Source organism: Nerophis ophidion, linkage group LG29 (assembly GCF_033978795.1).
Source record: "Nerophis ophidion isolate RoL-2023_Sa linkage group LG29, RoL_Noph_v1.0, whole genome shotgun sequence".
NCBI classification, from domain to species: Eukaryota; Metazoa; Chordata; class Actinopteri; order Syngnathiformes; family Syngnathidae; genus Nerophis; species Nerophis ophidion.
In genome coordinates, this window is record NC_084639.1 from 9,649,623 (window position 1) to 9,677,122 (window position 27,500).

Sequence of the window (27,500 nt, forward strand, 5' to 3'; positions counted from 1 at the left end):
ATGATAACAGTCAGCATGTTTCATATACCAAGTTATACGACTCCATGTTGTATGGCTATGGAAATAGGAAAAAAAGTGTACAATAACATGAAAAATGTTAGCAAAATTAAGTTAGCCTGCTAGCATGCTATCGTTTGCATGCTAACAGGTAAAAAATATCACATACCAAGTTTTATGACTGTGGTGTAAACGGTTGCAAAACTAGCTTAAAAAGCAAGCATGTTAATGTTAGCATGTTAACAGTTAGCTTGTGTCACATACCAAGTTACATGACTCTGACGGACGTCTGGGACGGCGTGGTGCAGTAGGAGAGTGGCCGTGCGCAACCCGAGGGTCACTGGTTCAATCCCCACCTAGAACCAACCTCGTTACGTCCGTTGTGTCCATGATCAAGACACTTCACCCTTGCTCCTGATGGGTGCTGCTTGGCGCCTTGCATGGCAGCTCCCTCCATCAGTGTGTGAATGTGTGTGTGAATGGGTGAATGTGGAAGTAGTGTCAAAGCGCTTTGAGTACCTTGAATAGTAGAAAAGCGCTATACAAGTACAACCCGTTTATCATTTATATCTACTGAGGTGTATGGCTGGGGAATAAGAGTAAAAAGTGTAAAAATTGCCAAAAAAAAAAAAAAAGTTAGCACTTTAATATTAGCATGCTAAAGTTAGCACGCTAAGAGTTAACAAGTGTCATTTATGAAGTTGTATGACTGTAAGGTAAATGGCTGCAAAATTAGCTCAAAAAGCCAGCACGTTAATTTTAGCATGCTAACGTAACCATGCATACATTTAGCGTGTTTTATATACCAAGTTATATGACTGTAAGGCAGTGGTTCTCAACCTTTTTTCAGTGTACATTTTTTTTAATTCAAGTACCCCCTAATCAGAGCAAAGCATTTTTGGTTGAAAAAAAGAGATAAAGAAGTAAAATACAGCACTATGTCATCAGTTTCTGATTTATTCAATTGTATAACAGTGCAAAATATTGCTCATTTGTAGTGGTCTTTCTTGAACTATTTGGAAAAAAAGATATACAAATAACTAAAAACTTGTTGAAAAATAAACAAGTGATTCAATTATAAATAAAGATTTCTACACATAGAAGTAATCATCAACTTAAAGTGTCCTCTTTGGGGATTGTAATAGAGATCCATCTGGATTCATGAACTTAATTCTAAACATTTCTTCACAAAAAAAATTAAAATCTTTAACATCAATATTTATGGAACATGTCCGCAAATAATTGAGCTGTCAACACTGAATTTCTTTTCACTATTTATGAACTTACTTTCATAATTTGTTGAAGTATTATTCAATAATTATATTTATAAAGGATTTTTGAATTGTTGCTATTTTTAGAATATTTAAAAAAAAATCTCACGTACCCCTTGGCATACCTTCAAGTACACCCAGAGGTGCGCGTACCCCCATTTGAGAACCACTGCTGTAAGGTGTATAAAGTTAAAGTACCACTGATAGTCTCTCACACACACACACACACACACACACACACACTAGGTGTGGTGAAATTACCCTCTGCATTTGACCAATCCCCTTGTTTCACCCCCTGGGAGGTGAGGGGAGCAGTGAGCAGTAGCAGTAGTCGCGCTCTGGAATCATTTTTGGTGATTTAACCCCCACTTCCAACCCAATTATTGACAAAATAAAGCTTGTCAATGATGCGAAGTCCCAAGCAGGGAGGTAATGGGTCCAGTTATTATAGTCTTTGGTATCACCCAGCCGGGGTTTGAACTCACGACCTGCCGAAATCAGGGCGGACACTCTAACCACAAGGCCACTGAGCAGGTGTACGGCTGCGTAATTAGAAAAGAAAAAGCGTAAAAATCGCAAAAAATTGACTCTGGGGAAAACGGTAGCAAAATGAGCTCAAAAAGCTAGCACTTTAATGATATGCTGAGCCGCTCTTGGACTTTTTGGCTCATTCGAAGATTGTTTTCAAAAACCGGGAGCGAGACTGGCGAGAGTGGAAGTCAGCAACTCAATTTGTGATTGATTGCGCCGTGACGCCATCGTCTCAGTCTGACCGGGTTGTGCTGATGTGGTTTCACTTGGCTCGCTTTGCTGATGTTGACACACGTGTTCACACACACACACACACACACACACACACACACACACACACACACACACACACACACACACACACACACACACACACACACACGCTCTTGTATTTCTCACCTTCTTGAGATCTGTGAAAAATGCCTACCTCTGTAGAACCACCCTTTCTAGATATATAAAGATGTCTATTTACAACATAAATAATATATACATACAATGCAAATATAAAAAAAGATTGTTGTGAACAATGGGTTGGAATTTCACAAGAAAAGGCTCACAATTTCACAAGAAAAACTTGGAATTTTGGCAGGATTGTAACAAAAGTCGTCATTTTACACAACGCAAGTCACAATGTTACAAGAAAAACCGAACATTTTGTGCGACGTTATGATAAAAGTTGGAATTTTACTCAATAACAGTCACAATTTCATAAGAAAAGCTTAAAATGTTGGCAATTTTATGAAAAGAGTCGTAATTTTACTCGACAAAAGTCACAATCTTTTAAATGTTGGCATATTTATAGTAATAATTGGAATTTTACTTGGCGAAATTATAACAAAAGTCATCATTTTACTCCAAAAATAGTTACTATTTTACAAGAACAACAAAAAAACTGCCATTATTGTAATAAAAGTCTGAATTTTGTATGACGAATGAGAAAGTGTTCCCAATTTTAGAAGAAAAAAAGTCGACTCGTTGTGACAAAAAGACTGCTTTTAGTATTTTTCTTAAATTATATATATATTTTTTGTAATTGCTATTTAATCTAAATTATTTACTTCAAGCTACTACAGTAGGGGTCTATGTAAATATTTATTTATTTTAAATTGATTTTGTACAAAGAGGGCGCATATCAATTTCTTACACACACTTGTTATTTCATATGTTGACCAGAGGGGGAGCACTTTTAAAACCGACACACACTCTTTGAAAAAAAATCCCTCCTTTTAAGGACAACCCTCATTTTGATGGATTTAACTACTAGGGTTGAAATACAAGAACACACACACACACACACACACACACACACACACACACACACACACACACACACTCGTATTTCTCACCTTCTTGAGACCTCCGAGAAATCCCTACCTCTGTAGGACCACCCTTTCTAGATATATAAAGATGTGTATTTACAACATTAATAATATATAGATACTATGCAAATATAAAATAGCCTGTTGTGAAAAAAAAGAGTTGGAATTTCACAAGAAAAAGGTCACAATTTCACAAGAAAAACTTAAAATGTTGGCAGTTTTATATAATGAAAATTGTTTTACTCAACACAAGTCAAAATGTTCCAAGAAAAACTGAACATTTGTGCAATATTATGATAAAAGTTTATTTTTTATTCAATATCAGTTGCAGTTTTTCAAGAAAAGTAACACATTTTGGCAATTTTTGGAAAACAGTCGTAATTTTACTCGTCAATTCTGTAAGAAAACTTTGCATTTTTGGCATCATTATAATAATAATTGTAATTTTACTTGGCAAAATTATGACAAAACTCATCATTTTACTCCCCAAATTTTTGTCACTATTTTACAAGAACGACAAAAAAAAAAATTGGCAATATTGTAATAAAACTCAGAATTTTGTATGACAAATGTCACCATTTTGTAATAATTTCCCAATTAAGTAATAATTACACATAAAGTAATATTTTTACAAGAACATATTACAGAAACAGAAACAATATGAGAAATTCCTACCAATTTTAGTAGAAAAAAAGTTTTCTCATTGTGAGAAAAAGACTGCTTTTAGTAAAATATATTTTTAAAAAAATTGCTTTTTAATCTTCATTATTTACTTCAAGTTACTACGGTATGTTTCTATTTACATGTTTGTTTATTAGTTTAATTAATTTGTACAAAGGGGGCACATATCCAATTTCTTACACACACTTGTTATTTCATATGTTGACCAAAGGGGGAGCACTTTTAAAACCGACACACAGTCAATTTGAAAAATCCCTCCTTTTTGGGACAAACCTCATTTTCATGAAGAGTCGTAATTTTACTCGACAAAAGTCACAATTTTATAAGAACACTTTAAAATGTTGGCAATATTATAGTAATAATCGGAATTTTACTTCAGTCAATCAATCAATCAATGTTTATTTATATAGCCCTAAATCACAAGTGCCTCAAAGGGCTTACTTGGCAAAATTATGACAAAAGTCATGTACTTAAAAAAAAAAAAGTCACTATTTTACAAGAACAACAAAAAAATTGGCACTATAGTAATATAAGTTCAAATTTTGTATGACGAATGTCACCATTTTGTAATAATTTCCCAATTAAGTAACAATTTCACATGAAGTAATAATTTTACAAGAACATATTACAATATAACAGAAACAGAAAGAATATGAGAAATTGTTCCCAATTTTATAAAAAAAAAGTTGACTCATTGTGAGAAAAAGACTGCTTTTAGTAAAATATATATAGATACATAATTTTTTTTTCTGCTTTTTAATCTTCATTATTTACTTAAAGTTAGTACAGTATGTTTCTATATACATATTTGTTTATTTAATTAATTTGTACAAAGGGGGCACATATCCAATTTCTTACACACACTTGTTATTTCATATGTTGACCAAAGGGGGAGCACTTTTAAAAACCAACACGCAGTCAATTTGAAAAATCCCTCCTTTTTGGGACAAACCTCATTTTCATGAAGAGTCGTAATTTTACTCGACAAAAGTCACAATTTTATAAGAACACTTTAAAATGTTGGCAATATTTTAGTGATAATCGGAGTTTTACTTCAATCAATCAATGATTATTTATATAGCCCTAAATCACAAGGGCCTCAAAGGGCTTACCTGGCAAAATTATGACAAAAGTCATGTACTTAAAAAAAAAAAAAAAAGTCACTATTTTACAAGAACAACAAAAAAATTGGCAATATAGTAATACAAGTTCAAATTTTGTATGACGAATGTCTCCATTGTGTAATAATTTCCCAATTCAGTAATAATTTCACATAAAGTGATATTTTTACAAGAAAATATTGACATTTTACAGAAACAGAAAGAATATGATAAATTGTTCACAATTTTATAAGAAAAAAAGTTGACTCTTTGTGAGAAAGACTGCTTTTAGTAAAATATATATAGCTGTATAATTTTTTGGGGCTTTTTAATCTTCATTATTTACTTAAAGTTACTACAGTATGTTTCTATTTACATATTTGTTTATTTGTTTGATTAATTTGTACAAAGGGGGCACATATCCAATTTCTTACACACACTTGTTATTTCATATGTTGACCAAAGGGGGAGCACTTTTAAAACCGACACACAGTCAATTTGAAAAATCCCTCCTTTTTGGGACAAACCTCATTTTCATGAAGAGTCGTAATTTTACTCGACAAAAGTCACAATTTTATAAGAACACTTTAAAATGTTGGCAATATTATAGTAATAATCGGAATTTTACTTCAGTCAATCAATCAATCAATGTTTATTTATATAGCCCTAAATCACAAGTGTCTCAAAGGGCTTACTTGGCAAAATTATGACAAGTCATAATTGTACTTAAAAAAAAAAAAGTAAGTTTTACAAGAACAACAAAAAAATTGGCAATATAGTAATACGAATTCGAATTTTGTATGACGAATGTTACCATTGTTCAATAATTTCCCGAATCAGTAAGCATTTCACATAAAGTAATATTTTTACAAGAAAATATTGAAATTTTACAGAAACAGAAAGAATATGATAAATTGTTCCCAATTTTATAAGAAAAAAAGTTGACTCTTTGTGAGAAAAAGACTGCTTTTTGTAATATATATATATATATATATATATATATATATATATATATATATATATATATATAGTATAATGTTTTGGCTTTTTAATCTTCATTATTTACTTAAAGTTTCTACAGTATGTTTCAATTTACATATTTGTTTATTTGTTTAATTAATTTGTACAAAGGGGGCACATATCCAATTTCTCACACACACTTGTTATTTCATATGTTGACAGAGGGGAGCACTTTTATAACCGACACACAGTCAATTTGAAAAATCGCTCCTTTTTGGGACAAACCTAATTTTCATGAAGAGTCGTAATTTTACTCGACAAAAGTCACAATTTTATAAGAACACTTTAAAATGTTGGCAATATCATAGTAATAATCGGAATTTTACTTCAATCAATCAATCAATCAATGTTTATTTATATAGCCCCAAATCACAAGTGCCTCAAAGGGCTTACTTGGCAAAATTATGACAAAAGTCACATTTGTACTTAAAAAAAAAAAAAAGTCACTATTTTACAAGAACAAAAAATTGGCAAATTAGTAATACAAGTTCAAATTTTGTATGACGAATGTCACCATTGTTTAATAATTTCCCAATTCAGTAATAATTTCACATAAAGTGACATTTTTACAAGAAAATATTGAAATTTTACAGAAACAGAAAGAATATGGTAAATTGTTCCCAATTTTATAAGAAAAAAAGTTGACTCTTTGTGAGAAAAAGACTGCTTTTTGTAAAATATATGTATATATATAATTTTTTTGCTTTTTAATCTTTATTATTAACTTCAAGTTACTGCAATATGTTTCTATTTACATTTTTAATTAATTTGTACAAAGGGGGCACATATCCAATTTCTTACACACACTTGTTATTTCATATGTTGACCAAAGGGGGAGCACTTTTAAAACCGACACACAGTCAATTTGAAAAATCCCTCCTTTTTGGGACAAACCTCATTTTCATGAAGAGTCGTAATTTTACTCGACAAAAGTCACAATTTTATAAGAACACTTTAAAATGTTGGCAATATTATAGTAATAATCGGAATTTTACTTCAATCAATTAATTAATCAATGTTTATTTATATAGCCCTAAATCACAAGTGCCTCTAAGGGCTTACTTGGCAAAATTATGACAAAAGTCATAATTGTACTTAAAAAGAAAAAGTCACTATTTTACAAGAACAACAAAAAAATGTGCACTACAGTAATACAAGTTCAAATTTGTAATAATTGTGTAATAATTTCCCAATTCACTAATAATTTCACATAAAGTGATATTTTTACAAGAAAATATTGAAATTTTACACAAACAGAAAGAATATGATAAATTGTTCCCAATTTTATAAGAAACAAGTTGACTCTTTGCGAGAAAAAGACTGCTTTTTGTAAAAAAAATAATATATATATATATTTTTTTAATTTTGTAATTGCTTTTAAATCTTTATTATTTACTTCAAGTTACGACAGTATGTCTCTATATACATATTTGTTGTTTTTTTTAAATTAATTTTAGCCAAAGGGGGCGCATATAAATTTCTTACACACACTTGTTATTTCATATGTTGACCAGAGGGGGAAGAATTTTAAAAATGACAAATCCCTCCGTTTTGGGACCACCCTCATTTTGATAGATTTCACCACCAGGGGTGCAAATGACACATTCTCTATTAGATGCAATGCTTTTCCGTATCGGTACCATGATTTATGTCCTAACTTGTTCACACCTCCTCATATGGTAGGTACTTTTCCTTGTTGGTGTCTCAAGAAGGATAGCAATACAAGAACACACACACACACACACACACACGCACACACACACACACACACACACACACACACACACAGTAAGGTCAAAATGCAGCAAGCAACTTTGGCAATCTGTGCATTTTATTGTGCAGTCAGCCGTGTGTCTCCATGATTGAGGACGCACGTGTCCTGTGAGGCTTCCTTGTCCCGGCTAAAAAGATGCACAACATGTCACAATATTATGCACGTAGTATGAATAGTAGGAAGGCAATCCGACACGGAGGTAGAACCTACCCCAGGACACCACAGTTGTTAAACTAATCTAAAACTTGTATATTCCTTGAAACAGAAAACAAACCCATCTATTTTGAATAGTATCTAATGCCACAAAGCAGGGGAAACTACGCCCAGAATTGATCCTGTTCAAATTATTACAAAAGCCAAAAACAGTGAAGTTGTGTAAATGGTAAATAAAAACAAAATACAATGATTTGCAAATGTTTTTCAACTTATATTCAATTGAATAGACTGCAAAGACAAGATTATTAACCGTCAAACTGGAAAATTTTGCCGATATTAGCTCATTTTGAATTTGATGCCTGCAATATGTTTTCCAAAAAAGCTGGCACAAGTGGCAAAAAAGACTGAGTAAGTTGAGGAATGTTCATCCAACACTTATTTGGAACGTTCCACAGGTGAACAGGCTAATTGGGAACAGGTTGGTGCCATGATTGGGTATAAAAGCAGCTTCCATGAAATGCTCAGTAGCTCACAAACAATGATGGGGCGAGGGTTTACCACTTTGTGAACAAATGCGTGAGCAAATTGTCAAACAGTTTAGGAAACAACATTTCTCAACGAGTTATTGCACGGAATTTAGGGATTTCACCATCTACGGTCCATAATATCATCAAAAGTTTCAGAGGTACGCGATGATATTACAGACCTTCAATCCCTCAGGTGGTACTGCATCAAAAAGCGACATCAGTGTGTAAAGGATATCACAACATGGGCTCAGGAACATTTCAGAAAATCACTGTCAGTAACTACGGTTGCTCGCTACATCTGCAAGTGCAAGTTAAAACTCGACTATGCAAAGCAAAAGACATTCATCAACAACACCCAGAAGCGACGCCGGCTTTGCTGGGTCCAATCTCATCTAAGATGGACTGATGCAAAGTGGAAAAGTGTTCTGTGGTCTAACGAGTCCACATTTCAAACAGTTTTTGGAAACTGCGGATGCCGTGACCTCCGGAACAAAGAGGAAAATAATCCTCCGGACTGTTCTAGGCGCCAAGTTCAAAAGTCAGAATTTGTGATTGTATGGGGGTATATTAGGCCCAAGGCAAGGGTAACTTACACATCTGTAAAAGCACCATTAATGCTAAAAGGTACATACAGGTTTTGGAGCAACAAATGTTGCCATCCATGCAATTTTATAATGGACGCCCCTGCTTATTTCAGCAAGACAATGCCAACCCCCGTGTTTCAACAGCGTGGTTTCATAATAAATGAGTGCGGGTACTAGACTGTCCTGCCTGTAGTCCAGACCTGTCTCCCATTGAAAATGTGTGGCACAATATGAAGCGTAAAATACCACAACAGAGACCCTGGACTGTTGAACAACTTAAGCTGTTCATCAAGCAAGAATGGGAAATAATTCCACCTGAAAAGCTTAAAAGGAAAGGCTATGTAACACAGTGGTAAAAATGCCCCTGTGTGAACTTTTTTGCAATGTGTTGCTGCCATTAAATTCCAAGTTAATGATTATTTGCAAAAAAATATAAAAAAGTTTCTCAGTTGGAACATTAAATATCTTGTCTTTGCAGTCTATTCAATTGAATATATGTTGGAAAGGATTAGCAAATTTTTGTATTCTCTTTTTATTTAAGAATTACACAACGTGCCAACTTCACTGGTTTTGGGTTTCTAAATTAAATTTGTACCTTTGTCATTTATCTTTGCTGGTTATTTTACTTTTGTTATTGTATTTTGCACAATCACATTTTAATGACCAATGTAACATTTTTTTTTAAATAACTATTTGACATTTGTAAGAGCGTATTGCATAACTCTTATTTGTTCATATTAACAATTAAGTCATCACATTATCAACATTTTTTATATTTATCATGTAGAATTTGTGACATTTTAATTTTAATGTGTTTTTCTACAAAGATTTTGATGATATCATCATCACAATACAATATTATCCCATTTGTAATATTTTATCTTGATTTTTTTTCATTTTTAGTCATAAATTTACATGACTAAACATTTTCATTAGTGTTTTTATTGAACTAGTTAGTATAATTATAATTTTTTTTTAATATACATACCTGGGTTTATATATATTTTTTCATATTTATTGCATAATAATTATTTTTATTTTATAAAAAAAAATACAATTAGAATTATATATTACTTTTAAAAGGTTTGTTTGACTTTTCATAAGGGATTACTGGAGAGATGTTTTTTCCTTAAATTTGTCACAATTACAATTTCACAATTTAATATTTGTTTTAATTAATATTTTATTTCGTCTTAGCATTAGGTAAATGCATTGGGAATATATATATATATATATATATATATATATATATATATATATATATATATATATATATATATATATATATATATATATATATAGAGATAGATAGATAGATAGATAGATAGATAGATCTATCTATCTATCTATCTATCTATCTATCTATCTATCTATCTATCTATCTATCTATCTATCTATCTATCTATCTATCTATCTATCTATCTATCTATCTATCTATCTATCTATCTATCTATCTATCTATCTATCTATCTATCTATCTATCTATCTATCTATCTATCTATCTATCTATCTATCTATCTATCTATCTATCTATCTATCTATCTATCTATCTATCTATCTATCTATCTATCTATCTATCTATCTATCTATCTATCTATCTATCTATCTATCTATCCATCCATCCATCGATCCATTTTCTACCGCTTATTCCCTTTCGGGGTCGCGGGGGGCGCTGGCGCCTATCTCAGCTACAATCGGGCGGAAGGCGGGGTACACCCTGGACAAGTCGCCACCTCATCGCAGGGCCAACACAGATAGACAGACAACATTCACACTCACAATTTAGTGTTGCCAATCAACCTATCTTTGGAGGAAGCCGGAGTGCCCGGAGGGAACCCACACATTCACGGGGAGAACATGCAAACTCCACACAGAAAGATCCCGAGCCTGGATTTGAACCCAGGACTGCAGGACCTTCGTATTGTGAGGCAGACGCACTAACCCCTCTGCCACCGTGAATATATATATTAGGGCTGCGAATTTTTGGGTGTCCCACGATTCGATTCAATATCGATTCTTGGGGTCGCGATTCGATTTTATATCGATATTTCGATTCTCGATTCAAAAACGATATTTTTCCATTTCAAAACGATTCCGTATTCATTCAATACATAGGATTTCAGCAGGATCTACCCCAGTCTGCTGACATGCTGGCATAGTAGTAGAGTTTTTGTAAAAAACCTTTATAATTGTAAAGGACAATGTTTTAACAACTGATTGCAATAATGTAAATTTGTTTTAACTATTAAACGAACCAAAAATATGACCTATTTTATCTTTGTGAAAATATTGGACACAGTGTGTTGTCAAGCTTATGAGATGCGATGCAAGTGTAAGCTACTGAGCTAAATTGAATCCAGTCTGTTTAATTCCTTGCTTCTTGTCTTGTTTAATAAATGTCATCAGTGTTCAAACCTGACAGTTGTATTTAGTGTTAAAAATATTATATTGCTCTCACAGAATTACATTTTAAAATATTTGGTTTCATGGCTCTCTCAGCCCAAAAAGGTTCCCGACCCCTACGTACGGTACACTAGGGGTCACCAACGCGGTGCCCGCAGGCACCAGGTAGCCCTTTAGGACCAGATGAGTAGCCCGCTGGCCTGTTCTAAAAATAGCTCAAATAGCAGCACTTACCAGTGAGCTGCCTCTATTTTTTAAATTTTATTTATTTACTAGCAAGCTGGTCTCGCTTTGCTCGACATTTTTAATTCTAAGAGAGACAAAACTCAAATACAATTTGAAAATCCAAGAAAATATTTTAAAAACTTGGTCTTCAGTTGTTTGAATAAATTATTTTATTTTTATTTACCTTTGCTTCTTATAACTTTCAGAAAGACAATTTTAGAGAAAAAAAATACAACCTCAAAAATGATTTTAGGATTTTTAAACACACACCGTATTTAGTATATAGTATGCGCCTGCCTTGAATTACTGCCGGGTCACACTTGTTTCGCAAAATAATTATCAATCAATCAATGTTCATTTATATAGCCCTAAATCACTAGTGTCTCAAAGGGCTGCACAAACCACAACACACACCACTACGACATCATCTGTAGCGCATGCTTAGTATTACCGCCTGGTCAAACTGGTGACGTCACGAGTGACACTTCCCCTGTCATCATTTTCAAAATGGAGGAGGCTGATTTCAATACCGGTAATTAGAAATTGCATAAAGGGAATAAGATTAAGAGCTATTCAGTAGGATTTAAGGTTCAAGCTTACATCACACTCAAATTTTTACTGCATGCATTGGTAAGCGCAGGAGTGAGAAGAGGTTTTAAAATAATTAGCGCATGCTTACTTTTACCGCATGCCTTTGGTAAGCGCAGCAGTGAGAAGAGGTTTTAAATTAATTAGTGCCCCGGCGGCAATTCAAGGAAATACAGTATACCTTTTTACCTTATAAATTCCTTTCTCTTCTTTCCTGACAATTTAAATCAGTGTTCAAGTAAAACATTTTTTTTATTATAAAGAATAATAAATACATTTTTTAATTTAATTCTTAATTTTAGCTTTTTTTTTTTCAAAGAAAAATATTTGTGAAATATTTCTTCAAACTTTTGATTAAAATTCAAACAAATCATTCTGGCAAATCTAGAAAATCTGTAGAATCAAATTTAAATCTTATTTCAAAGTCTTTTGAATTTCTTTTAAAATTTTGTTTCTGGAAAATCTAGAAGAGATAATGATTTGTGTTTGTTAGAAATACAGCTTGGTCCAATTTGTTATATATTCTAACAAAGTGCAGATTGGATTTTAACCTATTTAAAACATGTCATCAAAATTCTAAAATTAATCTTAATCAGGAAAAATTACCAATGATGTTCCATAAATTATTTTTCTAATTTTTTTCAAAAAGATTCGAATTAGCTAGTTATTCTCTTCATTTTTTCGGTTGAATTTTGAATTTTAAAGAGTCGAAATCGAGATGAACTATGTTTCAAAATTTAATTTTCATTGTTTTCGTGTTTATTTTCTTTTAAACTTTCAATTAAGTGTTTTTTTCATCATTTATTCTCTACAAAAAAAACTTCCGTAAAAGGAAAAAAAATGTAAGACGGAATGACAGACAGAAATACCCTTTTTTTTAATATATATATAGATTTATTTATTCAAGGTAAATTGAGCAGATTGGCTATTTCTGGCAATTTATTTAAGTGTGTATCAAACTGGTAGCCCTTCGCATTAATCAGTACCCAAAAAGTAGCTCTTGGTTTCAAAAAGGTTGGTGACCCCTGCCTTACACTGTACCATATGCATGACTTTTAGAGGACAAACTGGGAATATGGACACGCTCTCGCTGTGCTTTTAGGAGATGGCGGCTCCTCTCTCTCCCTCGCCCTGTTCAGAGGTTTACAAGCGACGGGGCTTAAAAATGGCTTCATTTCCCATCAGCACGGAGCGCCACCCCTCCAGGGGGAACGTTTAGCTGAGCCAAAGGCCAATCAGCAAAACTCTGGGCCAGATCAGGAACGCCGTGGCCTCCAAAAGAAATCAATCTTCCGAGCTTATGACTCGCGGGCTTCCTATCGGGCAAGTTGGTATTTGCAGCAAACGGCGCTTGAGAAATGGCAAGGGAGGTTTGGTGCGCTTCGGTTTAAATGGCGTACCGAACCGCGGTTGCGAACGCACATTCAAACCCATGCCGTGTCGGGAAGTCATTAAAGATGCCGACAATGCTCATTTGGTGCAGACAATTAGCTCTTCGAGATGCGTTTAAGGCCGAAAAGCATCGTCATTCACGTTAATTAGCAAGTCAGTGAGTTCTAAGCCTGCAGGTTGTCAGCCTCCAAAACAAAAAATGTGCAGCCAGGAAAGTGCATCTTTTGCCTCGGTTAACACAATTCAATCATTTTTTTGTGATGTTTTGTTTCTCTAACTGAACGAGCCAGGAGCCTCGGGCCCAACGCTAAGTAATATTAAACCTGATTCCTCCTGGCAAATGTTCTTGTTGGAATAAATCAAAGACTTGGTGAGCGTTCGTTGACGCAAATGTTGCTGGGGGTTCTTAGAGCCCTGCTTTGCAATTATTAGCTTGTTCGACGCATGTAAACATGGTGAATGTTGCGCATGAAAGCAGCTCCTCTGCTAAACAGCGGACATGAAATAAGCCATTTATAGTAGCAAGCAGCTTGTCATGCACTATCGTGAAAGAAAGAAGACTTAACATTACAAAATATGACTACATATTATTATTCTGTTTTCGAAAAGTTAACATGAAATGGCCATTTATAGTAGCGAGCAGCATGTCATGCAATATCTTTAAAAAAGAAGCCTCAACATTACAAAATATGACTACATATTAATCTTCTGTTTTGTAAAAGTCAACATGAAATAAGCCAATTATAGTAGTGAGCAGCATGTCATGCACTATCTTGGAAAATAAGCTTTAACATTACAAAATATGCCTAAATACTGTTTTTGTTTTTTCTAAAAGTCTAAATAAAATAGCCATTTATAGTAGCGAGCAGCATGTCATGCGCTATCTTGAAAAAATAATCCTTAACATGACAAAATATGCCTAAATAAAATGTTTCTGTTTTCTAAAAGTCAAAATAAATAAACCATTTATAGTAGCGAGCAACATTTCATGCACTCTTTTAAAAAAAGAAACCTTAACATAGCAAAATATGACTATGTACTATTTTTCTGTTTTCTAAAAGTCAACATGAATTTCAGTTTATAGTAGCGAGCAGCATGTCCTGCACTATCGTGAAAAAAGAAGCCTTAACATAACAAAATATGACTACATAATATTTTTCTGTTTTCTAAAAGTCAAAATAAATCAGCCTTTTATAGTAGCGAGCAGCATGTCATGCACTATCTTGGAAAAAGAAGCCTCAACATTACAAAATATGACTACATATTAATTTTCTGTTTTGTAAAAGTCAACATGAAATAAGCCAATTATAGTAGCGAGCAGCATGTCATGCACTATCGTGAAAAAAGAAGCCTCAACATTACAAAATATGACTACATACTATTTGTAAGTTTTCTAAAAGTCAAAATAAATGAGCCATTTATAGTAGCGAGCCGCATGTCATGCACTATCGTGAAAAATAAGCTTTACTATTACAAATTATGCCTAAATACTATTTTTCGTTTTTCTAAATGTCTAAATAAAAGAGCCATTTATAGTAGCGAGCAGCATGTCATGCACTATCTTGAAAAAAAAAAAGCGTTATAATGACAAAATTTGACTACATAATATTTTTCTGTTTTCTAAAAGTCAGCATGAAATAAGCCTTTTATAGTAGCGAGCAGCATGTCATGCACTATCTTGAAAAAAGAAGCCTCAACATTACAAAATATGACTACATATTAATCTTCTGTTTTGTAAAAGTCAACATGAAATAAGCCAATTATAGTAGCAAGCAGCATGTCATGCACTATCGTGAAAAAAGAAGCCTCAACATTACAAAATATGACTACATACTATTTGTAAGTTTTCTAAAAGTCAAAATAAATGAGCCATTTATAGTAGCAAGCAGCATGTCATGCACTACTGTGAAAAAATAATAGCCTTAACATGACAAAATTTGACTACATAATATTTTTCTGTTTTCTAAAAGTCAACATGAAATAAGCCATTTATAGTAGCGAGCAGCATGTCATGCACTATCATGAAAAAAAGAAGAATTAACATTACAAAATATGACTATATATTAATCTTCTGTTTTGTAAAAGTCAACATGAAATAAGCCAATTATAGTAGCAAGCAGCATGTCATGCACTATCGTGAAAAATAAGCTTTAACATTACAAAATATGCCTAAATACTATTTTAGTTTTTTCTAAAAGTCTAAATAAATGAGCCATTTATAGTAGCGAGCAGCATGTCATGCACTATCGTGAAAAATAAGCTTTAACATTACAAAATATGCCTAAATACTATTTTAGTTTTTTCTAAAAGTCTAAATAAATGAGCCATTTATAGTAGCGAGCAGCATGTCATGCGCTATCTTGAAAGAATAATCCTTAACATGACAAAATATGCCTAAATAAAATGTTTCTGTTTTCTAAAAGTCAAAATAAATAAACCATTTATAGTAGCGAGCAGCATTTCATGCACTCTTTTAAAAAAAGAAACCTTAACATAGCAAAATATGACTATGTACTATTTTTCTGTTTTCTAAAAGTCAACATGAATTTCAGTTTATAGTAGCGAGCAGCATGTCCTGCACTATCGTGAAAAAAGAAGCCTTAACATAACAAAATATGACTACATAATATTTTTCTGTTTTCTAAAAGTCAAAATAAATCAGCCTTTTATAGTAGCGAGCAGCATGTCATGCACTATCTTGGAAAAAGAAGCCTCAACATTACAAAATATGACTACATATTAATTTTCTGTTTTGTAAAAGTCAACATGAAATAAGCCAATTATAATAGCGAGCAGCATGTCATGCACTATCGTGAAAAAAGAAGCCTCAACATTACAAAATATGACTACATACTATTTGTAAGTTTTCTAAAAGTCAAAATAAATGAGCCATTTATAGTAGCGAGCCGCATGTCATGCACTATCGTGAAAAATAAGCTTTACTATTACAAATTATGCCTAAATACTATTTTTCGTTTTTCTAAATGTCTAAATAAAAGAGCCATTTATAGTAGCGAGCAGCATGTCATGCACTATCTTGAAAAAAAAAAAGCGTTATAATGACAAAATTTGACTACATAATATTTTTCCGTTTTCTAAAAGTCAGCATGAAATAAGCCATTTATAGTAGCGAGCAGCATGTCATGCACTATCTTGAAAAAAGAAGCCTCAACATTACAAAATATATGACTACATACTATTTGTAAGTTTTCTAAAAGTCAAAATAAATGAGCCATTTATAGTAGCGAGCAGCATGTCATGCACTGTTGTGAATAAGTCTTAACATGACAAAATATGACTGGATAAAATGTTTTTGTTTTTTAAAAGTCAACATAAATTGCCATTTATAGTAGCGAGCAGCATGTCATGTGCTATCTTGAAAAAAATAAGCCTTAACATAACAAAATTTGACTACATAATATTTTTCTGTTTTCTAAAAGTCAAAATAAATCAGCCTTTTATAGTAGCGAGCAGCACAGCATGCACTATCTTGAAAAAAAAACCCTTGACATTACAAAATATGACTAAATACAATTTGTAAGTTTTGTAAAAGTCAACATAAAGTGCCATTTATAGTAGCGAGCAGCATGTCATGCACTATCTTGAAAAAAGAAGCCTTATCATTACAAAATTTGACTACATAATATTTTTCTGTTTTCTAAAAGTCAGCATGAAATAAGCCTTTTATAGTAGCGAGCAGCATGTCATGCACTATCTTGAAAAAAGAAGCCTTAACATTATAAAAAATGACTACATATTAATCTTCTGTTTTGTAAAAGTCAACATGAAATAAGCCAATTATAGTAGTGAGCAGCATGTCATGCACTATCGTGAAAAAAGAAGCCTCAACATTACAAAATATGACTACATACTATTTGTAAGTTTTCTAGAAGTCAAAATAAATGAGCCATTTATAGTAGCGAGCAGCATGTCATGCACTATCGTGAAAAAAAAAAGCCTTAACATGACAAAATTTGACTACATAATATTTTTCTGTTTTCTAAAAGTCAGCATGAAATAAACCTTTTATAGTAGCGAGCAGCATGTCATGCACTATCTTGAAAAAAGAAGCCTGAACATAACAAAATACGACTACATATTATTCTTTTTTTCTAAAAGTCAACATGAAATAAGCCTTTTATAGTTGCGAGCCGCATGTCATGCACTATCATGAAAAATTAAGCCATGACATTATAAAATATGACTACATACTATTTTTCTGCTTTCTAAAAGTCAACATAAAATAAGCCTATTATAGTAGTGAGCAGCATGTCATGCACTATCTCGAGCCAAAGACATCAAATTTATACAAGCTTCCACATTCTAAAATCAACATGAGTTCAACCAAGCATAGTAGCGAGCAGCATACCATGCACTCTCTTGACTAAAGAAGCTTGTTAATCATGACAACGACGTCAAAATACGACAAGCTTCTACAATTTTGTTTTTTAAAACTCAGCATTAGTGAAGCCACGCATGGAAGCGAGCAGCATACCATGCACTCTCGTGAACAAAGAAGCCCGTTATCATGACACTTACATCAAATTCTGTTTTTTGTTTTGTTTTTGTTTTTAATTAAAGGCCTACTGAAACCCACTACTACCAACCACACAGTCTGATAGTTTATATATCAATGATGAAATATTAACATTGCAACACATGCCAATACGGCCTTTTTAGTCTACTAAATTACAATTTTAAATTTCCCGCAGAGTATCATGCTAAAACGTCGCGGTATGATGGTGCGTAACGTCACGCATTGTAGAGGACATTTTGTTCCAGCACCATTCCCAGCTATAAGTCGTCTGTTTTCATCGCATAATTCCACAGTATTATGGACATCTGTGTTGCTGAATTTTTTGCAATTTGTTCAATGAATAATGGAGACGTCAAAGAAGAAAGCTGTAGGTGGGAAGCGGTGTATAGCGGCTGCCTTTAGCAACACAAACACAGCCGGTGTTTCATTGTTTACATTCCCGAAAGATGACAGTCAAGCTTTACTATGGAACAGAGATGTCAAGCGAACACGGTTGGATTGGACCACACACACAAAGTACAGTGTATTATGCAGTGATCATTTCGAAAGATCGTGTTTCGAAGAGGGTCCCTTGCGAAGGGCAGAGATGGGCATCGCCACCACCCGTCGACTGGTGCTGAAGAAAGGTGCGGGGCCGACCTTCAGGCTGTACAAGTACGACCATATAATCTCACTAAAAGACTAGCAACACAATAAGCAGATAAGGGATTTTCCAGAATTATCCTTGTAAATGTGTCTAATAATATCTGAATCGCTCCCACTGCCCTCGTCTTTTTTTTTCTTTCTAGTCCTTCACTCTCACTTTCCTCATCCATGAATCTTTCATCCTCGCTCAAATTAATGGGGAAATCGTCGCTTTCTCGGTCCGAATCGCTCTCGCTGCTGGTGGCCATGATTGTAAACAATCTTCAGATGTGAGGAGCTCCACAACCCGTGACGACACGCGCACATCGTCTGCTACTTCCTGTACAGGTAAGGCTTTTTTATTAGCGACCAAAAGTTGCAAACTTTATCGTGGATGTTCTCTACTAAATCCTTTCAGCAAAAATATGGCAATATCGCGAAACGATCAAGTATGACACATAGAATGGACCTGCTATCCCCGTTTAAATAAGAAAATCTAATTTCAGTAGGCCTTTAACACGTACCACCTGCGCAATCTAATCATCTTCCAGCTGTGTCTCGCCATTAGCACATACAACGCCCCCGTCTGACAACGCTCTGTTTTAAGCACCGTGGACAGAGGCGGTGACCTTTTACTCCTACAAGCGTGCCGATCACACCCCCTTTCCATGAGGTCATTTTAGTTTTTTATGAAGTCCGGTGGATGATGATGACTTTATATTTGGATTTTGTTTACTGACCTTTGCAGTTTCTCAATCGCAAACCCAAATACCAAAACCTGTTGTTGACCAAAAGTATTCTTTAGGGTGTCGCATTTTGAAATTCCCGGACGCACGGTTTGGATTTGGCGTCGGTGACGAGATGACCTTGAAGACCTTGCCTTGCTAACTTCCCAGAGCCTTCGAGAAGCGATTCCAAGACGGGCATGGTGACAGGGTCATGCAAACATCCGAGGAGTCAAACGCCATCCGATTTTTTGGAAGCCCCGCCCTCATGCGCGGTGTTGGAGAAGGTTTACTCTCCACACGCCTGACTTGCTGTTGCGAGATGAGGACTTGCTTTGTTTGCTCAACTTTCGACTTGACTAATCTCCGACGTTTTGGCTGCGGGAGACGTGAAAAGGCCGCGTGAGTCAACATCAGCGTCACGTCGTGGCGGCAACGCAGAAAAGTAGGGCGGTGGGATGAGAATGACGGAAACAAATGATTCATGTAGGCAAGGATGGCCTTTGATTGCCCTGTGTATTTATAGGAGGATTTATCACTTCCTGGTAGTGTCGTCCTAATATCAAAAATATTTCGAGATAAGAAATTCATGCCAATCTTGAGACCTCCGAATTCGGGAGATGGGGGTCCCGGAAGAGTTAGTGCTGCAAGCTGCAAGGGATTCTGTGTATTTTTCCTGTTGTGTTCCGGTGCGGATGTTCTCCCGAAATGTGGTTGTCATTCTTGTTTGGTGTGGGTTCACAGATTGGCGCAGATTTGAAACAGTGTTAAAGTTGTTTATACGGCCACCCTCAGTGTGACCTGTATGGCTGTTGACCAAGTATGCATTGCATTCACTTGTGTGTGTGTGTGTGTGTGTATAAGCTGCTTATATTATGTGACTGGGTTGGCCCGCAAAGGCAGTGCCTTTAGGGTTTATTGGCGCTCTGAGATTTTAGGGAGGGGCACTGAAATTCGGGAGTCTCCCGGAGTGTGATATAAGAGCATGGAAACTAGTACTTCCCATGTAGCTTTGAAAATAGAAGAAACTGAATTATTAGACAAATCAGACTAGTTTAGTACTGATAAACGTACTGACAATGCAGCAAAAAAAATCTTCAATGATTACTTTTAAATTAGTAAAAAAAAAAATGTATGTCATGCGTGTCAGTAGAAATGTTCACATTTAGTGTTGTCCTGAAACCAATAATATTTTGAGATAGACATACTTGCCAACCTTGAAACCTCAGAATTCGGGAGATGGGGGGGAGGGCGGGGTGTTGAGGTGGGCAGGGTTTGGTGGTGGCGAGGGTGTATTTTGTAGCGTCCCGGAAGAGTTAGTGCTGCAATGGGTTCTGGGTATTTGTCCTGTTGTGCTTATGTTGTGTTACGGTGCGGATGTTCTCCCGAAATGTGTTTGTCATTCTTGTTTGGTGTGGGTTTGGTGTGGGTTCTGTCATGTCTATGCGATCATGTTTTGTTGTGGTCATGTTCGGTTTTGTTTTTTGGACAATCAGTTCCAATTTTTGCACTTCCCGGTTTGTTTTGTTACCATAGCAACTCATTAGTTTCACCCGGTCCTCAGGTCTCACACCTGTTTGCACTAATATGTCCATTATTTAAACCTGTAGTTGCCAGCCTGGCGACTTTACCTACACTTTCTTCATGCCATGCCATTGCTGTTTAATCATTCTGTCCAAGTTTCCCTCCTGCCCATCCCACGTAAGTTTTTTTTTTTTTTAGGTCACAGTGAAGTGAAGTGAATTATATTTATATAGCGCTTTTCTCAAGTGACTCAAAGCGGTTTACATAGTGAAACCCAATATCTAAGTTACATTTAAACCAGTGTGGGTGGCACTGGGCGCAGGTGGGTAAAGTGTCTTGCCCAAGGACACAACGACAGTAACTGGGATGGCACAAGCGGGAATCGAACCTGCAACCCTCAAGTTGCTGGCACGGCCACTCTACCAACCGAGCTATGCCGCCCAAGCACAGCTATTGAGTTTTGTGTTTCATGCCATAGTGCTAGTTTTTGTACTTTCGCCTTCCAGCGCGCCTTTTGTTTCCATCCTTTTGTAGATTGTTAGTATAGTGTTTAAAATAAAGGATGTACTTACATTTACGTCTCGCTCGTGCCAACTTTCCTTTGCCTCGGAAAAACAAACCACCTCATAGTCCAAGTTTGACAGGTTCACAGTGTAGCGCATATTAAAGTTGTTTATACGGCCACCCTCAGTGTGACCTGTATGGCTGTTGACCAAGTATGCCTTGCATTCACTTTTGTGTGTGTGTATAAGCTATTTATATTATGTGACTGGGCTGGCACACTGTTTATATAGTGGAAAAGCATACGTGATGACAGGTTGTAGAGGACGTTAAATCGGTAGAAATTCAGGAGAATGATTGCTCCAGGAGATTTCCGGGAGGGGCACTGAAATTCGGTAGTCTCCCGGAAAAATTGAGAGGGTTGACAAGTATGAGATAAGAGCATGGAAACTAGTACTTCCCATGTAGCTTTGAAATTAGAAGAAACTGAATTATTAGACGAATCAGACTAGTTCAGTACTGATAAACGTACTGACAATGCAGCAAAAAAAAATCTTCAATGATTACTTTTAAACTAGCAACAAAACATTTATATCATGTGCTGTCATACGCGTCAGTAGAAATGTTCACATTTAGTGTTGTCCCAGAACCAAAAATATTTCGAGATAAGACATACTTTCCAACCTTGAGACCTCAGAATTCGGGATATGGGGGGGGGTTGAGGTGGGCAGGGTTGGGGGGGCGGGGTTTGGTGGTAGCAGGGGTGTATATTGTAGTGTCCCGGAGGAGTTAGTGCTGCAAGGGTTTTTTGTGTGTTGTTTGTGTTGTGTTACATCGCGGATATTCTCCTGAAATGTGTTTGTCATTCTTTGGTGTGGGTTCACAGTGTGGCGCAGATTTGAAACAGTGTTAAAGTTGTTTATTCGGCCAACCTCAGTGTGACCTGTATGGCTGTTGGCCAAGTGTGCATGCATTCACTTGTGTGTGTGTGTGTGTGTGTGTGTGTGTGTGTATAAGCTGCTTATATTATGTGACTGGGCTGGCACGCAAAGGCAGTGCCTTTAAGGTTTATTGGCGCTCTGAGATTTTAGGAAGGGACACTGAAATTCGGGAGTCTCCCGGAAAAATCGGGAGAGTTGGCAAGTATGAGATATGTGCATGGAAACTAGAACTTCCCATGTAGCTTTGAAAATAGAAGAAACTTAATTATTAGACAAATCAGACTAGTTTAGTACTGATAAACGTACTGACACGGCAGCATATTTTCAAACAGAAGTACAAAATTAGGAAAAAAAAAATATGTAATGATCTATTGTAATGCGTTGTTTTGTGAAATATTTAATTATGAGAAGAAGTAATATACTATAACCATTTTTTTTTTGTAAAATAAAGAGAAATAAATTAATTAAGGCTAAAAGGTATTACATTTATGACAAAAAAGTTAAAGTAAAAAAAAATATATATCCAATTCAATAAGTAATCAAGTTAAATTGCAAACTTAGAGCATTAAAGTTATTTTGTGTAGAAAAAAGTTGTCATTTTTTTAGAATAAATTGAAAATGTCATCTTTAAAGCTACTTGCCTGTGGAGCATTCTGGCTCTCTTGGGGGTTGGGGGGGGAAGCTTTTAGTCAGGCATCTTTATGGCCACCTGGGGAGTCTTAGATTGGTTTAAGATGAAGCTGGGAAGTAAAGACTGGACTAAAAAGAGTAAGTGACAGTTTATCTACTCTTCTACAGATTGTCAACATTTTCAGCTTTGTGATTTTTAATTGTTGTTTTTAAAATGTCCGCGTTGTTTAGCAGCTGTCTCAAAGCAAACTAATTCTATTGTTGTTTCTTATTTATTTATTATTTATACGTTGTGTTAAAACCGTAAAGAGCTTATTTTGTGCGTGTGTCCAAATACACTATATTGCCAAAAGTGTTTAGCCACCTACTCTGACTCACATATGAACTTGAAGTGCCATCCCATTCCTAACCCATAGGGTTCAATATGATGTGGGTCCACCTTTTGCAGCTATTACAGCTTCAACTCTTCTGGGAAGGCTGTCCACAAGGTTGACGAGTGTGTTTTTAGGAATTTTCCACCATTCTTCCAAAGGTGACGTCACACACTGATGTTGTTCAAGAAGGCCTGGCTCTCAGTCTTCGTTCTAATTCATCCCAAAAGTGTTCTATCGGGTTCAGGTCAGGACTCTGTGCAGGCCAGTCAAGGTCATCCACACCAGACTCTGTCATCCATGTCTTTGCTTTGTGCACTATAGCACATTCATGTTGGAAGAAGAAGGGGCACGCGCCAAACTGTTCCCACAAGGTTGGGAGCATGGAATTGTCCAAAATGTTTTGGTATCCTGGAGTATTCAAAGTTCCATTCACTGGAACTAAGGCGCCAAGTCGAACTCCTGAAAAACAACCCCACACCATAATTTCTCCACCAAACTTCACACTCTGCACAATGCAGTCCAAAATTTACCTTTCTGCACCAGACCTACTGAGCGGCCTAGCGGTTAGAGTGTCCGCCCTGAGATCGGTAGGTTGTGAGTTCAAACCCCGGCCGAGTCATACCAAAGACTATAAAAATGGGACCCACTACCTCCCTGCTTGGCACTCAGCATCAAGGGTTTGAATTTGGGGGTTGAATCACCAAATCACCCACTGCTTCCCACACCTCCTAGGTGAGAATAAATTGCACCAAACCTAGTGTCCATCCATCCATCCATTTTCTACCGCTTATTCCCTTTTGGGGTCGCCGGGGGCGCTGGCGCCTATCTCAGCTACAATCGGGCGGAAGGCGGGGTACACCCTGGACAAGTCGCCACCTCATCACAGGGCTTCCCACACCTCCTAGGTGAGAATAAATTGCACCAAACCTAGTGTGTGTGTGACAATCATCGGTACTTCAACTTAACAGTGGCGACGTGCTTTACACCACTGCATCCGACGCCTTGCATTAGAGTCGGTGATGCATGGCTTAGACTCAGCTGCTCGGCCATGAAAAAACATTCCATGGAGCTCTCTGCGTACTGTAAGTGGGTTAATCGGAAGGTCACATGAAGTTTGGAGCTCTGTAGCAACTAACTGTGTTACGGCTGAGACCCTTGGTCCAGTGAGCGCACCTCAGGACACGCCCGAAGACGGCCGCCAGCTGTAATCACTCACCGACAATCACCACACCTGCCTGTAATGAAGGACCTCCCTTCATAAGCCGGAGTATAGCCTTCCGTACCTTCCCTGTGTTCATCCCCGAGTCACGCTGTGTGTCGTGTGCTCCCGGATCTTCCTGGTTTTTGACTCCTCGCTCGCCCCGGACTACGACGACTCGCTCCTGCCTCTCGACCCCGCTTCCGCCCCTGGACTACCCTGCCTGTCTTGGCCTTGTCGGACTGCACCGCTTCTCTCAACACAAACCTCCAACACTTACGGTAAAATCCCTCCAGTTAAATCACTAACGCGGTGCCCGCGGGCACCAGGTCGCCCGTAAGGACCAGATGAGTCGCCCGCTGGTCTGTTCTAAAAAATAGCTCAAATAGCAGCACTTACCAGTGAGCTGCCTCTATTTTTTTAAATTGTATTTATTTACTAGCAAGCTGGTCTCGCTTTGCTCAACATTTTTAATTCTAAGAGAGACAAAACTCAAATAGAATTTGAAAATCCAACAAAATATTTTAAAGACTTGGTCTTCACTTGTTTAAATATTTTTTTACTTTGATTCTTATAACTTTCAGAAAGACATTTTTAGAGAAAAAATACAACCTTAAAAATGATTTTAGGATTTTTAAACACATATACCTTTTTACCTTTTTAAATTCATTCTTCTTCTTTCCTGACAATTTAAATCAATGTTCAAGTATTTTTTTTTATTATTATTGTAAAGAATAATAAATGCATTTTAATTTAAATCTTCATTTTAGCTTCTGTTTTTTTCGACAAAGAATATTTGTGAAATATTTCTTCAAACTTATGATTAAACTTCCCAAAAATTATTCTGGCAAATCTAGAAAATCTGTAGAATCAATTTTAAATCTTATTTCAAATTCTTTAGAATTTCTTTTAAAAATTTTATTCTGGAAAATCTAGAAGAAATAATGATTTGTCTTTGTTAGAAAAATCGCTTGTTCCAATTTGTTATATATTCTAACAAAGTGCAGATTGGATTTTAACCTATTTAAAACATGTCATCAAAATCCTAAAATTAATCTTAATCAGGAAAAATTACTAATGATTACTAATAAATTCTTTTTTTTTTTTTCCAAAAAGATTCGAAATAGCTAGTTTTTGTATTCATTTTTTTCGGTTAAATTTTGAATTTTGAAGAGTCGAAATTGAAGATAAACTATGTTTCAAAATTTCATTTTAATTTTTTTCGTGTTTTCTCCTCTTTTAAATCATTAAATTAAGTGTTTTTTTCATCATTTATTCTCTACAAAAAATCTTCCGTAAAAGGAAAAAAAATGTACAACAGAATGACAGACAGAAATAACCATTTTTTTAATATATATATATATAGATTCATTTATTAAAGGTTAATTGAGCAAATTGGCTATTTCAGGCAATTTATTTAAGTGTGTATCAAACTGGTAGCCCTTTGCATTAATCAGTACCAAGAAGTAGCTCTTGGTTTCAAAAAGGTTGGTGACCCCTGCCTTACACCATACACACTCTTTGATCTCGTTCACACTCCATTTCCCTAGTTATATTATTATATTATTATATATAAATATATATATATGGTCTATATATAAATATATATATGAAATAAATCTTTGGACATTACCGCCACCTGGTGTCAGTCTGCCGTCATCTCCCCCTGTTTAAACCTTAACAGACTGTGCAGAAAGTCTTTGCACTATGCGCTTCAGCATCCGCTGACCCCTTTCGGTCAGTTTAGGTGGCCTATCACTTGGTGGCTGAGTTGCTGTTGTTCCCAAACTCTTCACTTTTCTTATAATAAAGCCGACAGTTGACTTTGGAATATTTAGGAGCGAGGAAATTTCACGACTGGATTTGTTGCACAGGTGGCATCCTGTGACAGTTCCACGCTGGAAATCACTGAGTGCGGCCCATTCTTTCACACCTTTGTAGAAACAGTCTCCATGACTAAGTGCTTGATTTTATACACCGGGTTAAGTGATTAGGACACCTGATTCTCATCATTTGGATGGGTGGCCAAATACTTTTGGCAATATAGTGTATATACATTAAGTATATTCATAAGGTGTTTGAATACAGTAGGCCAATGTGTGCTAGGATATCACTGAATCATGGGAATTTACAAACACGATGGCATCTTTTTGTCCCAAACTTTTGATTCAACTTTTAATCCCAGCCTGTTGATGTTTGGTATTGTGCATCTGCTTATGTTCACAGCGTAGGAGGACGGATGAGTAACGACGATTCCTCCCCCTCCATTGACCTTAGCTCACCTTTTTTTCGGTGAGTCGGAGATGTTCTCATCGCAGCTTTCCATGCTGCTTCGTCGCGTCTCGAGCCCACTCCGGTGTGTCAGCGGCCGCAGGCATGGACAATTAAAGAGGGAGTTTCTTTAAGGATTCAAACATGTAAGTAAAATTAGAAAAAAAAAGAAGTGAAAATAACATGATTATATTTCAATCCGGTGCCCCAAATACACTATATTGCCAAAAGTATTTGGCCACCCATCCAAATAATGAGAATCAGGTGTCCTAATCACTCGGCCCGGCCACAGGTGTATAAAATCAAGCACTTAGACATGGAGACTGTTTCTACAAACAGTTGTGAAAGAATGGGCCGCTGTCAGTGATTTCCAGCATGGAACTGTCATACAATGCCACCTGTGCAACAAATCCAGTCGTGAAATTTCCTCGCTCCTAAATATTCCAAAGTCAACTGAAGGCTTTATTATAAGAAAATGGAAGAGTTTGGGAACAACAGCAACTCAGCCACCAAGTGGTAGGCCACGTAAACTGACAGAGAGGGGTCAACGGATTCTGAAGCGCATAGTGCAAAGAGGTCACCGACTTTCTGCACAGTCCGTTGCTAC

General features: G+C 35.8%; 1 long non-coding RNA gene across 2 annotated transcripts in view; it reads left to right on the forward strand.

The window, feature by feature from the left end:
- Positions 1-27,500, forward strand: part of LOC133546110 (uncharacterized) — a 63,829-nt gene that overhangs the window by 19,185 nt on the left and 17,144 nt on the right. For both annotated transcript variants that reach the window (XR_009804988.1, XR_009804989.1), the window contains exon 2: positions 26,849-27,039. This is a non-coding gene — a long non-coding RNA (uncharacterized LOC133546110). The remainder of the gene's footprint in view (positions 1-26,848; positions 27,040-27,500) is intronic.